We start from the raw sequence: 17,348 nt of genomic DNA, 5'->3' as shown, positions 1-17,348 counted from the left end.
TCTATACACAATAAATAAGAGTAAATGAACCAATCAATCAATTAATCATCCAATCAATTCCTATTTTTCTAAATCTCTTACGTCTAAGAGACCTAACTCTCTTCTAATAGAGAAGAACACTTCCTTGGGGAGAGGTTTTGTGAAAATATCAGCAAGTTGATTCTTAGTATCAACAAACTCTAATACACAATCTCCCTTTAGGACATGATCTCTAAGAAAGTGGTGTCTAATCTCTATATGTTTAGTTCTAGAGTGTTGAACTGGGTTTTTGGATAGATTTATGGCACTAATATTATCACACTTAATAGGTATACGATCAAGAATGATGCCATAGTCAGATAATTGTTGCTTCATCCATAAAATCTGTGCACAACAACTACCGGCAGAGATATACTCTGCTTCAGCGGTAGATAAAGCAACACTGTTTTGTTTCTTACTATGCCATGAGACAAGAGCCGATCCAATGAATTGACAAGTTCCACTTGTACTTTTTCTATCAGTTTTAGATCCGGCAAAATCAGAATTAGAATATCCTATTAAGTTACATGTTGAATTCTTAGGATACCATAATCCTAAATTGATTGTTCCTAATAGATATCTCATGATTCTCTTTACTGCACTTAAATGTGATTGTTTGGGGTTGGATTGAAACCTAGCGCACATACATACACTAAACATAATATCAGGTCTACTAGCAGATAAATAAAGAAGAGATCCGATCATACCTCGATATTGTTTTATGTCTATAGACTGACCAGATTCATCTTTATCTAAGTAACAATTAGTGCTCATCGGTGTAGACATGTGTTTTGCACTATCCATCCCAAATCTTTTGATCAATTCATTGCAGTACTTGGATTGATTGATGAATATACCTTCTTGAGTTTGCTTGATTTGTAATCCCAGAAAGTACTTTAGTTCTCCCATCATTGACATTTCAAATTCACTTTGCATATCAAGGGAAAACTCCTTGCACAATGAGTCATTAGTGGATCCAAAAATTATATCATCAACATATATTTGAACCAATAAAATATCATTATGCTTTCTCTTTATGAACAATGTGGTATCCACTTTACCTCTGGAGAAATCTTTTTCTAGAAGAAAATTGCTTAAGCGTTCATACCATGCCCTAGGGGCTTGTTTCAAACCATAAAGAGCCTTTTGTAATTTATAAACATGGTTTGGTTTATAAGGAATTTCAAAACCAGGGGGTTGTTCAACATATACCTCTTCTTGAATTAAGCCATTTAGAAAGGCACTCTTAACATCCATTTGATAAAGTTTAAAATCCATTATGGATGCATACGCCAATAGCATTCTAATGGCTTCTAATCTTGCAACAGGAGCATATGTTTCTTCATAGTCTATTCCTTCTTCTTGATTATATCCTTTTGCTACTAACCTGGCTTTATTTCTAATAATTATGCCATGTTCATCTAATTTATTTCTAAAAACCCATTTTGTTCCTATGATAGGATAATTTTTAGGTTTTTCTACTAATTTCCACACATTATTTCTTTCAAATTGGTTTAGTTCTTCTTGCATGGCAATGATCCAGTTATCATCTACTATGGCTTCTTTTATATTTTTAGGTTCAATCATAGATACAAAAGCCATATTATTGCATAAATCTTTAAGAGAATGTCTAGTTGTTACCCCTTTTGAGATATCACCAATAATGTTGTCGAGGGGATGATCTCTTGAAGCTTTCCATTCTCTTGGGAGTTCATCATTGGATTTGACTTCTTCTGGAGGATCTTCATTGTTTCCTTTGTCATTTCCTTTGGAATCTTGTTCATGAATGTTCATATGTTCTAAAGAATCTGCAGTGTCATCTAGCATATTCTTTCTTGACAATATAGCATTAGATTCATCAAAGGTAACATGAATGGATTCCTCGATATTCATAGTTCTTTTATTATATATCCTATATGCTTTGCTTTGTAATGAATATCCAAGAAAAATACCTTCATCAGATTTTGCATCAAATTTTCCTAGATTATCTTTACCATTATTAAGCACAAAGCACTTGCAACCAAAAACATGTAGATGAGAAATATTAGGTTTTCTACCATTATACAACTCATATGGGGTTTTCTTTAAAATGGGTCTTATCAAGGCCCTATTCATGATGTAACATGCAGTATTGACAGCTTCAGCCCAAAAATACTTTGGAAGAGAAGTATCATTTAATAAAGTTCTTGCAATTTCTTCCAATGACCTATTTTTCCTTTCAACAACTCCATTTTGTTGAGGGGTTCTAGGTGCAGAAAAATTGTGTTCAATACCATGTTCATCACAAAATAATTCAAAATCTTTATTTTCAAATTCACCCCCATGATCACTTCTAATGGATGCAATCTTAAGATTTTTCTTGTTTTGTATGACTTTAGCTAGTTTTCTAAATGCTTGGAATGAATCACTTTTATGTGTAATAAATAATGTCCAAGTATATCTAGAGAAATCATCAACTATAACTAAAGCATAGTAATTTCCTCCAAAACTCATGATTCTAGATGGACCAAATAAATCCATATGCAATAATTGTAAGGGTTGAGTGGTTGAAACAACATTTTTAGGTTTGAATGAGACTCTTGTTTATTTTCCCTTTTGACATGCATCACATAGTTTATCTTTTTCAAATTTCAATTTAGGCAAACCAACTACTAAATCTTTTGAAATTAATTTATTTAAGTGATCCATGTTTATGTGAGCAATTCTTTTTTGCCATAACCATGGATCTTCATCTTTACTAAGAAAGCAATGATTGTTTTCATGTTTTATGCTTAAGTCTATCATGTAAACATTATTGACTCTATGTCCTATATGCTTTATATTAATGTCATGCTTATGTTCTATAAGACATTTCTGAGAATCAAATGATACTAGATAGCCTTTGTCGCATAGTTGACTAACGCTAAGCAGGCTATGCTTAAGTCCTTCAACAAGTAGAACATTTTCAATGGAGTTTGAAGAATTTGTACCTATTTTACCCACTCCAAGGATTCTACCTTTGTTGTTGTCACCATATGTTACATGCCCGCTTTTCTTTGGAGAGATATGTGTAAAATTTGATGCATCTCCAGTCATATGTTTTGAGCATCCGCTATCTATGTACCACTTCTTTCTCAAAGATACCTGCATAATTAAGTTTTTGACTTAGGTACCCAAATTTTATTGGGTCCTTGCATGTTAGTATAAACTGAGGATCCTTTTGGGACCCATATCATTTTAATGTTACTGTAATTTTTCTTGAAGTAGCAAGTTGATATGCCATGTCCTCTTCTTCCACAGTAAAAACAAGTGATAGAATTAGAATTACATTTTTGTGTGGAAGTGGAAAAGTTTTTATGAAACTTTTGTTGTTTATCAGATTTATACCCTAGTCCATTTTTATTAGACACATATCTTTGTTTACTTAATATAACATCTAAATTATTTTTACTATATGAAAATTTTGAAAGTGAATTCTTCAACTCTTTAATTTCTTTTACATATTTATCACAACAACTACAAGAATCTGATATTTTCTTGTCAGAAATAGTGGAAATATTAACTTTTTCATTTGTTTTAGAAATTGAGACTTCATTTCTAAGAAGATCTAATTCTTTGTTTAATTTCGAAATCTCATTTTCTAAATTTGAAATTGTTTTCTTTGAAGATGAAACTAATTTTGCAAGTTTAATTGACTCTTTATGTAGATCAGCAAATGCATCTTGCAATTCATCAAAAGAAATAGATAAGTTATTCGAAGATGTTACCTCTTCATCACTTTCGTAACTTTTAGCCATAAGGCAGAGATTTATCTCTTCATTTTCAGAATCTTCAGAGGATTCCATATCATTTTTATCCCATGTAATGTATGCTTTCTTCAGTTTCTTTTCACTATGATTTTTCTTTTCAGATTTTTCCATCTTTTTCTTGAAGATGGGACAATCAACTCTCAGATGTCCAGGTTGATTGCATTCAAAGCATTTTAGAGTAGAGGATGAATTTTCTGTCCTTCTCTTTGATTTAAAATTTGGTCGCCTCTGATTTCCTCTTACATTAAGAAACTTGTTGAATCTTCTTACAAAAAGACTTAGATCATCATCATCATCTGGATCATTATCCTGATCACTTTCTTCTTGAATTGAGGATGATGCTTTAAGAGCAATTCCTTTCTTTTTCTTGTCATTTTCTTCATTTTGGTGCAATCTCAATAGTTCCATCTCGTGTTCCTGCAACTTTCCAAATAAAGTGGCAAGAGACATGTTAGACAAATCTCTTGATTCAGAAATGGCCGTTACTTTGGGTTGCCATTCTCTACTTAAACATCTTAACACCTTGTTTATAAGATCCTCATTTTGAAATTCTTTGCCTAAGGCTGCTAGATGATTTACTATATGTGTAAATCTCTTTTGCATACTTTGAATATTTTCATTTGCATTCATTCTAAATAGTTCATACTCATGAGTTAGTGCATTTATCCTAGATCTTTTAACATCTGTAGTTCCTTCATGTGTTAACCGAAGAGTGTCCCACATTTCCTCAGCACTCTTACAATTTGAAACCCTAAAATATTCATCCATTCCTAGGGCAGATGTTATTATGTTTTTGGCTTTTAAGTTGTATTGTACTCGTTTTCTATCCTCTTCAGACCATCTATCTCTAGGTTTTTCTATGGTTATGCTTTCACTTGATGAACTACCATCTATTGAAACTCTTTCTACTGTGGTGGGTATATAAAGCCCTATTTCTATGGCTTCCCAGATATTTAGATCTATTGCCTCGATAAAAATTTGCATTCGGGTTTTCCAGTAGTGGTAACCCTCTCCATTAAAGATTGGAGGTCTATTGATAGAATTCCCTTCTGGAAATAAGGAATTTGCTGAGGCCATCTTTTTCTTGAAGCTTCTAAACTTTATACAAGAATTAAGCTCTGATACCACTTGTTAGACAAGTGGCCTCAGATATCTTAAGAAGGGGGGATTGAATTAAGATATTCCAAACTACTTGCCCTAATTAAAAATCTATTTCACTTTTTATTCAAGTTATGAATTCCCTTAATGACAATCTTCTTAAATATTAATTCAAATAACACAATTTGAATATGAATATAAAGCAATAATAAATAAAGGAGATTAAGGGAAGAGAAAATGCAAACTCAGTTTTATACTGGTTCGGCCACACCCTTGTGCCTACGTCCAGTCCCCAAGCAACCCGCTTGAGAGTTCCACTATCTTGTAAATTCCTTTTACAAGTTCTAAACACACAAGGACAATCCTTCCTTTGTGTTTAGAATTCCTTTACAACAAGAGACCCACAGTCTCTTAATTCCTTAGAGAATGAGTAGAAGAAGAAGAATGAATCTCTCTAGAAAGAGATAGATTTTTACAGATTAAGCGCTCAAATAATTCCTTAATGAATTGCAATTGAATTGGCCAAGGAATTCTTAAGAGGATAAAATGAATTTGCTCTCTGAGAGGATAAACACTTTTTGTTCTGAAAAACTCTATCAAAATCGTGTCTCAAGTCACACATATATAGGCCTATGAAAGCCATTCAATAACCACATGAAAGGATGTGACTGATGAGAATGTTTTCTGAAAAACTCCTCTGGTAATCGATTACAATAAGTGTGTAATCAATTACACTCTTTAAAATTTGAATTAAAACGTTCAGAAACTGCTGGTAATCGATTACCATATCTGTGTAATCGATTACACAGTGCAAATTTTGAATTCAAATTTTAATAGCTGTTGTAAATCAGTTTTGGCCACTGGTAATCGATTACATCCTCTGGTAATCGATTACCAGAGAGTAAATTTGTTGAAAAACACTTTTTAGCTTAAAATTCTTGGCCAAACCTTTTGCTAATCCAATTGGAATTCCCTTCCATTTTAATATCCTTTCTAAGACTCTATAGACTGTCTTGATCATCCATCTTGATTAACTCTAATTGCTTTGTCTTGAGTAAATCTTTGAGAAGCATATGATTCATGTAATCCTTTGGCATCATCAAAACTTTCAGCTTGATCCTTTGTCTACACTAAGAATCATCAACTTACTTACCAAGCAACTAAGTTCATGAAATGATGCATGTTCAATATTCAACATGTAGACATTAAATATTCTTTTACCTATGTGAAAAACCTCACCAGAAATAGCTTCATAAATAGGACAACAATTCTTGTTAAATTCAATTTTGAAGCCCTTGTCACATAATTGACTAATGCTCAAGAGATTGTGCTTAAGTCCATTAACATATAGAACATTTTTTATTTGTGTCTTGTGCTGATTTCCAAGGTTTCCTTCTCCCAAAATTCTTCCCATATTTTTGTCTCCAAAAGTGACATATCCTCATTCCCTTGACACAAAGTCAATAAGTTTGGACTTGTCACCCGTCATGTGCCTAGAGCAGCCACTATCCAAGTACCATAATGAGTCCCTTGCTTTTAGGCACACATACAAGACAAAATCAATTAGATAGAGGTGGTACCTAATTGAGGTTGGGTCCAATGGGGTTAATTTTTACAATTAAATCTTTAGGAATCTAAACATATTTACCTTTAGGTACGTCAAATCTCCTAACATAGCATTTATAAGATGTGTTTTCTTTTCATGCAATAATGACAAGTCTTTGCTTTAAGCATAGAATGCATTATATTTTTCTTTTTGGAGATTTTGTTTGGGTTCACCTTTTCGGAATGCAAACTTGGTTTTCTTAGAAAAGGTAATTTTCTTGTTATACCCCAAACCAGTTGTATCGGTAGTATGCTTTTGTACACTGAGCAAGTGACTAAGATCACTCTTTCCTTTGTTCAATTTTCTAAACAAATCTTTAAGATAGGAAAACTCAGTTTGCAACTTTATACGTTCTTCATAGTGATCTTTTTTTAGCTTTTCAAATTCAATTTGCAAAGATTTGTAATCATTCATATTAAGAGTAGTAGATGCACAAACACAACCAGTGACTTTATAGCTTGAAACAAAATTTTCATTTTCTTATCTAAATTTATCCATCTCACTTTGTGTTGAAGCCAATTTAGTGATATGTAATTTTAGATTGTTTCTCAGCTTATTGTTTGAAATAGCAAGCCTTTGGGTTTCATCATGCATTTCATTAAATGCTTCCAAAACTTCTTCAAATTCAGAATTTATCTCAGTTTCTTCAATGATTGAAGAGTCATCCATTGAATCCTCCATCAAGCATATATTTGCAACATCTTTACTAGAAGAGTCGGAGGATGTGGATGCATTGTCTTCCCAGGCTATGTAGGCATTTTTTTCTATTTTCTGTCCTTCTTTTCTTTCTTTTCAGCAAGTAGTTTTCTAAGATAAATAGTACATTAAGATTTGATGTGACATTGCATCCCACATTCGAAGCATGTGAAGGTGTTGTTGTTGATTTTGATATTCTTTGAAGGTTTAGAGAATTTTCTAGATTCTCAATTCTAATCTTCCTAGCTTTAAATTGAGCATTTCTTTTAACAAGTGAGAAAATAATCAAAAGTTAATAATCATAACACCCATTGAAAGAAAAAGAAGAAGTTGAAGCTAATTAAAAGTTACATTACACATTAAAAAATGGAAGTCTAGTGAATGGACCTCCACACTAATGGTTGTTGTTGCAAAATTAAATAAAGAGTCATTTTCTAGTTAAAGTCCTAGCCAAAAAAATAAATTAATCCTTTCATAATTCATACTCCAATATACTAAAATATAGTAGTGAGAAAAAAAAAACATATAGAGACGCAACAAGGGGACTTACCTAATATTGAAACGCAACAAGGACTAATGTCGTACAAGTCTTGGCAGCCATTGGCTTCCATGGTGTATGAGAGTAGTTGTAGATGAAAGTGAACTTAGCTCAATGAGTTCCTTCACGATGCAACACACAAGATAGGTTCAAGCGAACAAAGAGGAAGGAGACAAACCAAGAGGCTCAAGCAAACCGATAAGATTTTTAGACTTGAGAGGAGGCTGCGATGCAAGAAAAGAAATGAGATTAGGGTTACACTTACGCAACTATTTGTGTCTGATATGGGATGCAAGGGAGGCATTGGGCTTTGCTAGATTGGGCCTTTAAACTCTTATATGTGTCTCACATAGTTATATTATCGGGTCGGGTACCAACAGATTAAAAAATTTGAACCCAAATCCGACCATCAAAAATTATTTGAGATCGAATTTGAAACCTGCTTATTCGTTGACTATTCAAATCCACCCAAATTTTTTTTTTTTAATTCCCAAATTTATTTTCTTAGTTTGGTTATGTCGGAGTGAGATTGGGTTAAACCCATTTGCTTACCCCTAGAGAGTAATAATAATTAAATTATTAGAAATTATTTTGTGAGTATTAAAATAAAATAAAAAACATTTTGTTTTACAATTTTAGACTTTGTTTTTTATGTAAATGTACGTCAGCATAAAACAATTTGCAGAATTAGAAATCATTATATATAATATTAATTTTTTATATTTAGATAATATATCAGTAAATAGTATGAACTAATTAAATGAAGTAGGATTAATAATAGACTAGAAAGTAGATAGATATCGGGTTCCTAGAGAGCAGGAGGTAAAGTGGCATGGTGACGTGTAGATTCCAGCCAAGTTGGCAAATTAAAAATTGCGTATAATTCTGTCATGATATTTGAACCTAATTGCCACGCGTTATGAGAAAAATTATTAGGTGATTATGAAAGACACTATTTGTTTATTATTTTTATTATTTTTTATATCACATGTATTTAAGTTTTTATATTTAAGAAAAAATAAGTAAAACACTAAGTTATGCATTTAAGCTTTTGAATTCTTTTTATTAATAAATTAATAATAACATTGTCCCATAGAAAAAAGTATTGGACATACAGTCGTGAAAATATTTTTAGTGGGTCAAGAATTTGATAATCTCATGTCTTTTTTTTATCGGTATAAAGTATTTATGAAGTTAATTAATTTTTGTCAAAATATTTAATTGATAACTTTTAGTGTAATTTTTCAATTCATTCATATTTTTTGTTTTATAAAATCAAACGAGATGTTGCTTGAAAAATATATCTCAATTTTAGTCACACTAATATAACATGTTAGGTTAATCCAAGAAATCTATAACAACTTTCCTACCTTTTAATATTTTCAGTATCTTCATTTACAAATAAATAAAAAAAAATTTCAGGTTAAGTAATATAATAATAAAATAGTAAAAAATTATAAATAAAAAAATGATCAGATTTAACCAAGTTATTCGACTAAATTTGGGTTAAGACGAGTGTTTAAACACTTCAACAAGATGCGAACAACATTTTTTTCCATATGAGAACCAATGCAAAATATTTAAATACAATTTAAACATAAATTTTAATTAATTAATAATATAAATATTTTTAATATTTTTTTTTTTTGGTAGAAACCAGATATTCTCCACAAGGATCACAACCCAAACTATGTTTTTTTCGGTAAAATAAATATTATATTAAAACGCGTATCAATGATATCAAAAATAAATACACCATGATACATTCAACTACATATTAAATGTAACTAATTATACAAGTGATACAATTTTCTTTTCAAGTTTCTCCGAATACAAAATTAACCTTTTAAACTAAAACTAGCTTTGAACCCGTGCATACGCAGGGTGGTTCCGCACTTTTTTTTGTTTTTGTTTTAGTAGCAAAATAGTGATTTGATTAAGAATCAGTTAGATCATGATTCATATTTCTCTTTTAATTTCAGTCTTTTTTTTTCTTATAATAACAATTGACATACTCATAATGACACATAAAAATGACAAAAACAAAAAATATATACAATAACCACTTTTGGCTGATAAAAAATACAATAACCACTCTTTTCTCATCGAATCTACCTAGCACTCAATCAAAACCAACACAATAATGATGAGTGTATGTAACCAAATGATCAAACAATTTAGTTCAATCAAGATCGATGTCAAATGCTAGTTTGTGAGAAGTAATTCTATTTCAAGCTCAAACACCAATTAATTACACCTATCATCATGTCTCCAACCTCAAACCCCAGCATTACACGTTATATACAATTGCTAACTTAATCATAATTTACTCAAACTTTCATACATAACATCAAGCACCAAGTCCATATGGGTGTATTGAAGTTGAACTCCTATTTAGTTTAAAATCAATAAATTATGACCAGTTTTCTTTTTTCCAATGCAAGGACAGAAGGGCATTAGACTCCATTCAATACCAGCTTTTCCCTATGTTGTTATGAATCCAAATAACAGACACGGGAAAATGGACAGGACAGAGGGCAGATCTGAAATCAAGAAAGTATGAAATACAAGGTATTAAAAATGAAAAGTAAGTCATACCAGCTTTCAAAATTTTCTCCTTACCGTCAAAAGCTAAGTCTAGGTAAAATATTTATTTTATTCCATCATAACTCTTGATCAATGTACATGCATACACAATATCAAATCTCAAAGATATTTCATTATTATCAGAAAAAGCAACATCACTTGTAACTTTCCTCACACTATTTTGTTCTTATATCACGTCTTTGAGTGAGAAAAATGATAAAAAGAAATTTCTTCAAATGCCCATCCAAGTCGATTGAGTAACACAATCATTAAAATAGAAGAAATTTTAAAATAATTTTGTTCACTCTTAATTTATATAATCTGCACTAATAAAAATAGAATAGGAAAAAAAATCCCAGAAAGATAAAGTTTTATACACAAACCATCATAATCCAAGAAAAAAGGACTAAAAACAGAAAAATCATTGACAATACCTCCAATGTCTCCCTAAACCCATAGACTCATTGGTACATTACATAACAACATGGTAAGCTATATAAACTTGCACATCTAGCCCCTTGATACCAATCTAAAAGCCCCAACCCATTACTCATTTGAACTAGCATGTACTATACTATTGTAGTCATGTATATTGAAAATAACGCTCTACCATAGTAAACAATGTATAAATATTCAAAAAATATAAATGAAACCCAAAGGAGTTAAGGTAAAACAGAACACAAATCCATAGAGTTCTTAGTGAAAATGATAAGGTCATCATCCAACAGTGAACACCATAGGAGGGGTTCATAACTCTTTTTATGGGTCCTAGTCCTACCATGCCACATCAATTTTAAGTTAAGTGACTTTTCACTCAATTATGCCATAAACACCTAGAATTCACTCACTATTACTTAACTTGACATTTCTAACATACTAAAATTTAAAATCATGTAGAGGTACTTGAGTACATTGATTTGCAAGGAATTTAATAAATCCTGACAGACCGATAACAGTTCCCTTGAATCACTGACTAACTTATATATTGTCTCTAATGTGCTAACCATGTCAATCAATTAGAGTAACATAAGTTCTATGCAATGAATATTTAATGGATTTCCAAGAGTTTTAGCAACAAAATTAAAAATTAGTCACCTTACTCAATGGTATGGTTATATGGCAGAATTTTGGTCTTCCAACGGGCTTTATCCTTCAGCTTCTCCAAAAGGCTTAAGCTCTTTTAAAGTATATTAGATTAGATGAGCAAATATTTAGTATTGATTTCTCAAATATCATTTCTCTTTTTAAATAGAAATTAAATCCATAAAATGTATTTGTATTAGTTTTTCATTTGTGAATTGTGGGTTGGGTGAACTTGCCTTGTAACCTCTTCGTGCCACAGTGAGAACAAAAATAGTGAGATAGCCATTGGTGAGTCCCAAGAAGGAGGTTAGCAGGATCATCCATCCCTGGTCACCATATTTTGTTGTGAAGTAGAATGCTGGGATCAACAAGAATCTAGAAAACAATGCTATTAGTAGACCCTTACTTGATTGAAACTTTAGCCATGGCACAAGGGGAATACATCTTGCTATGAAATCCACTATACATACCAATTAAAACAACTGGGTACCTGCAATGATCACCACTAGTTCTAAAATAAACTCCTTTAACTTTTTTTCCTATCAGTTCCATCAGCCATCTAAATGACAAAATGGACAAACACAAAAATCAAAGGATCTAATATTCTAATTAAAGTTTTTAAAGCCATGGTCACAAGCTATGTATTAGGCATATGCTTATTTTGCATTTGGGGAACGTTATATCTACATTCTAATCATGTTAAGTGGAAAATGTTTGCTCCAAAACTGATTATGTTAAAAGGCAATTGGATTAAAGACTAAGCATAAATTAAACACTCACCATGTGCCTAACTGATGTGTTCGAGTATTTTCACACAAAAATCCAGGGAAGATTGACAGTGTTACCACATATAAAAAATAAATCAACTGCATAATCAAGGTTCTCAATAAATAATTGTTTGTTGCTCAACAACTCTTCTTTTTTGCTATCATATCCACCCTACAAAAGTTCCAAATCTTTTAGGAGATAATAAAAGATTATTTCCAAGTGAGTAAAGTATTATTGTTTTAGCATAATTATATTAGTTGATCATTAGTCTTTGTTTGAATGCCAGCAGCAACAAGGTCAGCAGCAATCCTCTAACACTGCTTTTGAACGGTAATATTTCACTATGGGCAATTTGGTGAAGTAGATGATGATATAAAGTAACTCAGAATGTGGAGATAGACAAAAATAGTACTACAAAAATAAGAAAATATAGACAGGTTTATTGAATAAATTAATTTCAATATATATATTAATACAATAAGAGTATCAACAACATTGCATTGAATAGATGCTATGAAATTAATTTCAATATATACATAAGAAAATACAATTAGGGTACTGCAAACCTGCCTATAATTAGACTCAGCCAACTGAGCTAAGCACCAACAACAGTGCTTTTTCCAAACAGGACCCCACCCATCATCACTGCCTTCGCCATCAGTGACTCACCGCTCCCTCTGTTTTGCAAACAATAAAACCGAATCTGCACAAAAATGAATAGCCCCAAGATCTCTAGCTCCGCCATGCGGTCAGAGAGGCTCTGCAAATGCAACTCATTCTCGAGTGACGCATATTATTAACATCTTGAAAGGAAATTCATAAGAAAAAAGAAGTGGGTAGCAGAAGAATACTATTTTTTAGGCCAATACTGGACTCTTCAGTGTTGATGTGGTAGAGAATACCTTTGTATTTGATCTCACTCTTAGAGGTCAAGCTTATCAAGCTCCCAATGTACGAATCAGCCATGGAAGTCAATCGAGAAGCACTCTCGGACGCCATAATCGCAAGCGAATCAGATTAGGATTTGGGTTTTGGGGCCCCTTGTTTGAAGTAAAATAAAACACAGAGGAAAAACCCATTAAAATTACAAATTTATTTGTTATCACGCCAGGTGTCAACGATTAAAGATGTTCATTTTGAACTTTTCAACGGACTACTCCTTTCTATTACATATATTGGATAGATAATCCCATAATAGTTCATTGATCCATAGTACATTCAATAGTTAAACTCAATATTTAATAAACTATATTATATTTAATTTTTTTTATAACAATCACTATCCTAACCAATCCCCATATTCTAGAATTGTATATATGGCCGCCGGAGACAATTAATGGAAATACAAAAGGCGCACATGGTGTCGACGGTTTAGGGTGAATTGAAAACTCAACTTAATTGATTTCCATTTCCAATAGGCATGGAGGCTGGGGCAAGTGCCTAGTGGACAAAAATTCTATGGTAAATTGGGGTGCTAGACATTGTAAGTGCCAACTTAATTTGAACTTTGACTATTTACTTTGCTGCTTCGATTTTCTTTTCAACCTTATCTTATCCAACTACATTCACAGAATCTCAAAAAGTTTATAATCATGTTAATTTCCTCTTTATCTCTAGCATTGGAAAAACTTAATTACTCCATCTTTCGTGATGACTTTCCTAAAGTGGTGATCAACTTTCAAATCCATGTAATCTTCTTTTATTTAATTTCACAAATCTCTTGCTGTAGATTCCAATGTCTCAAATTATTTCCTTAATTTTCCATTTTCCATCTTTATCTCTAGTAATGTGCTAGCTAGCTAGATAAGTTTTATCATAATCAAGGATTATTTGACTTTTATTTTTTATCTTTTTCTTTTCAGTACCTTTTAAAAATCTCACATTAATTATCTTTAATTAAAAGAATCAAATTAGATGTATAATTAAGGATACTAATTTAATATAATATAATTTATTTTTTACAATAATAAAGCTAAAATTTGGTGGGAGAAATTGTTTTTTCTCAGTAATTTTATCTGATTTGAAAAGAAAAGAAAAAATATTATAGATAAAAACAAATAAAAACTAATACACAGTATGTATTAGATCTTGGTTCACACCCTGTGATATGAATTTAATTCGTACTTCATATCGTGTCACGTATGATATAATATAGACTCATCTAAATGTAAATGTATTCATTCATTACAAGTTGTACGAATAGGTTCCACAGAGAACCTTTATATAACCTTTATATATGCAAATGCAATGCATCTAGGCGTACTATTCCATCATCAATTATAGGTCTAACTATAATATTCTCATGATGACTCATTCACTTGTTTATTATAGTTTAATTAATTGTATGGTCTAAGTGGCAAAATCAGCAAGTGTTAACCACTATAGATTCTATCAACAAAAAAAAAAAACCACTATAGATGATTGGAAAATTATGAATTAAAAATAACAAATATTTTACAGAAAATAAAATTACGATAATTTTATATATCGCTTTCTTATAAATATTAGATAAATATGTTAGGAAAAATTGCAAGTATTTTTTTATACATAGGAAAATATAAAAAATAAAAGCCAAAACAAAAGAGAAAAAAACTATTCACAAAGCCTATAACAACCATCATGGCTCATAGCATCAGCAAAATAATAAAAAGAGAATTAAGCACAATTTTTAACATAAAGTCCCGTGATAATCTATCATGAGCAAATTCATTCACTAGACTTTGCGTGTGCATTTGAGATAGAGGGAATTTTGATTCTTTTTTTTCGAGGGGAGAGAGGGAATTTTGATAATACAACTTCATACGTACTATTCAGAATATAACTTATTTTTATTATATTTTTCGTATATAATTAAATAATAAAACTATATATAAACTATTTTTTTAAGGCAAGACTATATATAAACTATTAAGGTCCTCATAATTCACTAAGTTGATCTGATAGGTTGATTATAAATATTGATATTTTTTTGCAGTAAAAAAATAATACATTTTTAAATGAATGGCGCTCAGCAGTTACAGTTTATCGTTTCCTCTTCGTATCACACTGCGTTCATATTGTTAAAAGTTTTAAACCAGGAAAGAAAACAATATCCTGACAAAATATAAATTTGAGTTGTGTCAAAATAAAATAGTAGTATTTGGGGTGGGGACTACTTTGTATCATGGTCAAGAAAAAAATAATATTAATATAGTATAATGCTATATATATACGGCAAATAGTATAATGCTATATATACGGTAACAACGTAAATACCAAAAATTTATTATCAGCTGTCAAAATATTGAAACCATTTAATGAAAACAATGTCACGGGAATTTGAAAACAAATCCTTGATAATAAGCTAATTCAAGTCGTATATATGTTTTGTTTCTTAAAAAAAATATATGTTTGTCTTTAATTTGCACCCATATAGAAAGGTGGCAGTTGGTTCAGGCAAACAGTAAATTGCTATGATCGATAGACACACATGCACTAGCTAGTCATAGAAATTGGTTTGTGTTTAGACACAAAAGCATCCATATGCATATAAATCATTAAAGTAACATGTTGATTCGGTACAACAACAAAATGCACGCCCCATCCATCAGTCCAATTAAGAACTTAATGCAACTAGCCAATTAAAATTGACAATAAATTTAAACTATTGTCAGGTCTTTAAAGTTTAAATATACTTAACAAAGAGGAATATGACAAAATTTCCATACATATTGTTATAAATATATGTAGGTTTAATATATATATATATATATTATCAACATTACTTTAGTACAAGTAGCATTAGCCTTTAACAGTGTTTAAGCCTTATGAACCAAGAAAATGAATTTGGGATGGGACACTTCCTTAAATATGATTAATTAAATTTTTTAACGTAGATTAGTTATCAATAAAATATATCATATTAATAATAGAGTAAACACTATTGAAAAAAATACATTCTATGTCGGTTAATTCACACATTCGACATCGGTTATTAACTGTCGTTGTAGGCAACATTGTAGAAAATATCAACTTTTTATGACGGTTCCATAAAAATCGTTTTATAAGAACTGTCTTAGAAAGGTAGCATTTAAAGATGATTTTTAAATGTCATCATTTTAAGACGGTTTTTTAGAGAGTTGTCTTAGAATATTTTCAAAAAAATTAAAATATATTGAGGATTCTAAGATGATTTTTTGAAACGATTTTTTAGAGAACTGACTTAGAATGTATTTTTTTATATAAAAAAATAAAAAATAACTTATTCAAATTAAATTCAAGAAGTTTCGTTTTCTCTTTGTATTGTCAAATTCAACACCCACATAAGCTCATATAAAATTAGGCTCTAAAAGATAAGTATTTAATTGGTGGGAGTAGTAATAGGAAAGAATGAAGATGTGTTCAATTATTTTGGAATCATAATATATAGGAACAATTAAGACATTAGCAAATAAAATGATACCAAGTAAAGGAACAATTAAGGCATTATGCTAAAGTTAATGAGCCCAAGTACCCGTCATAAAATTAAAATATATCTCTAGTAAAAGAATTACACTAATATGTGCGTCATAAAATTAAAATAGATATCTAGTAAAATATGACAAGACATGATTAAATAGAAAAATAACAATATAGATGTACCCATGTGCCCGTCTTTATGTATTTAGCCTTAATTTCATCTGTTGTTCTAGCTTTTGGTTTCAAGTTTGTGCTTGCTTCTTCAAGTAAGTTGTTTGTCTATTCCTTTCCCTTTATCTACAAGGCAACCATTCAATATTCAAAAGATAAAATCATAAAATAATTTTTGTGCAAAATAAAACAATATAGATGTACCTCTCTTGTCAATATCGATTTTTTGAGGAGATGAAAACACTATAGGTTCATCAATTAGAATGTCATCTGCAAAAGATAAGGTAACATTTTAAGAAAATAAAGAATCCTAGTTGGCAGTAGAAAATGCTAGGGACAAGCCTATGTCAATTACAAAAGGATCTTGCTCCATAGTGTACCTAAATTCATTCTTGACCACCTCCAGTTTGTCTGAGTGATTAATGTTGAGATCTCCCTGCCAAAGAAAGTACACAATTAGTTCAACCCTTGATGTTCTAGATATATTTTTTTGTGTGTGCGCATGTTTGTTATCATTTTCAAGTTCCAGTAAGTGGATTAATGTATATAGGAAGCAACC

The 17,348-nt window shown here is 30.9% G+C and overlaps 1 long non-coding RNA gene across 1 annotated transcript; it reads right to left on the bottom strand.

The window, feature by feature from the left end:
- Positions 1 to 9,778: 9,778 nt before the first annotated feature.
- Positions 9,779 to 13,597, bottom strand: LOC114399059. Its single transcript, XR_003663637.1, has 2 exons — positions 11,426 to 13,597; positions 9,779 to 10,287 (listed from the first exon to the last, which is right to left on the bottom strand). It is a non-coding gene; the product is annotated as an uncharacterized LOC114399059 (long non-coding RNA).
- Between the last annotated feature and the right edge of the window lie 3,751 nt (positions 13,598 to 17,348).

The sequence above is a fragment of the Glycine soja genome, chromosome 19 (genome assembly GCF_004193775.1).
Source record: "Glycine soja cultivar W05 chromosome 19, ASM419377v2, whole genome shotgun sequence".
Lineage (NCBI taxonomy): Eukaryota > Viridiplantae > Streptophyta > Magnoliopsida > Fabales > Fabaceae > Glycine > Glycine soja.
Note: the sequence above shows the minus strand (reverse complement) of the source record. Positions and strands in the feature narration are given on the sequence as shown.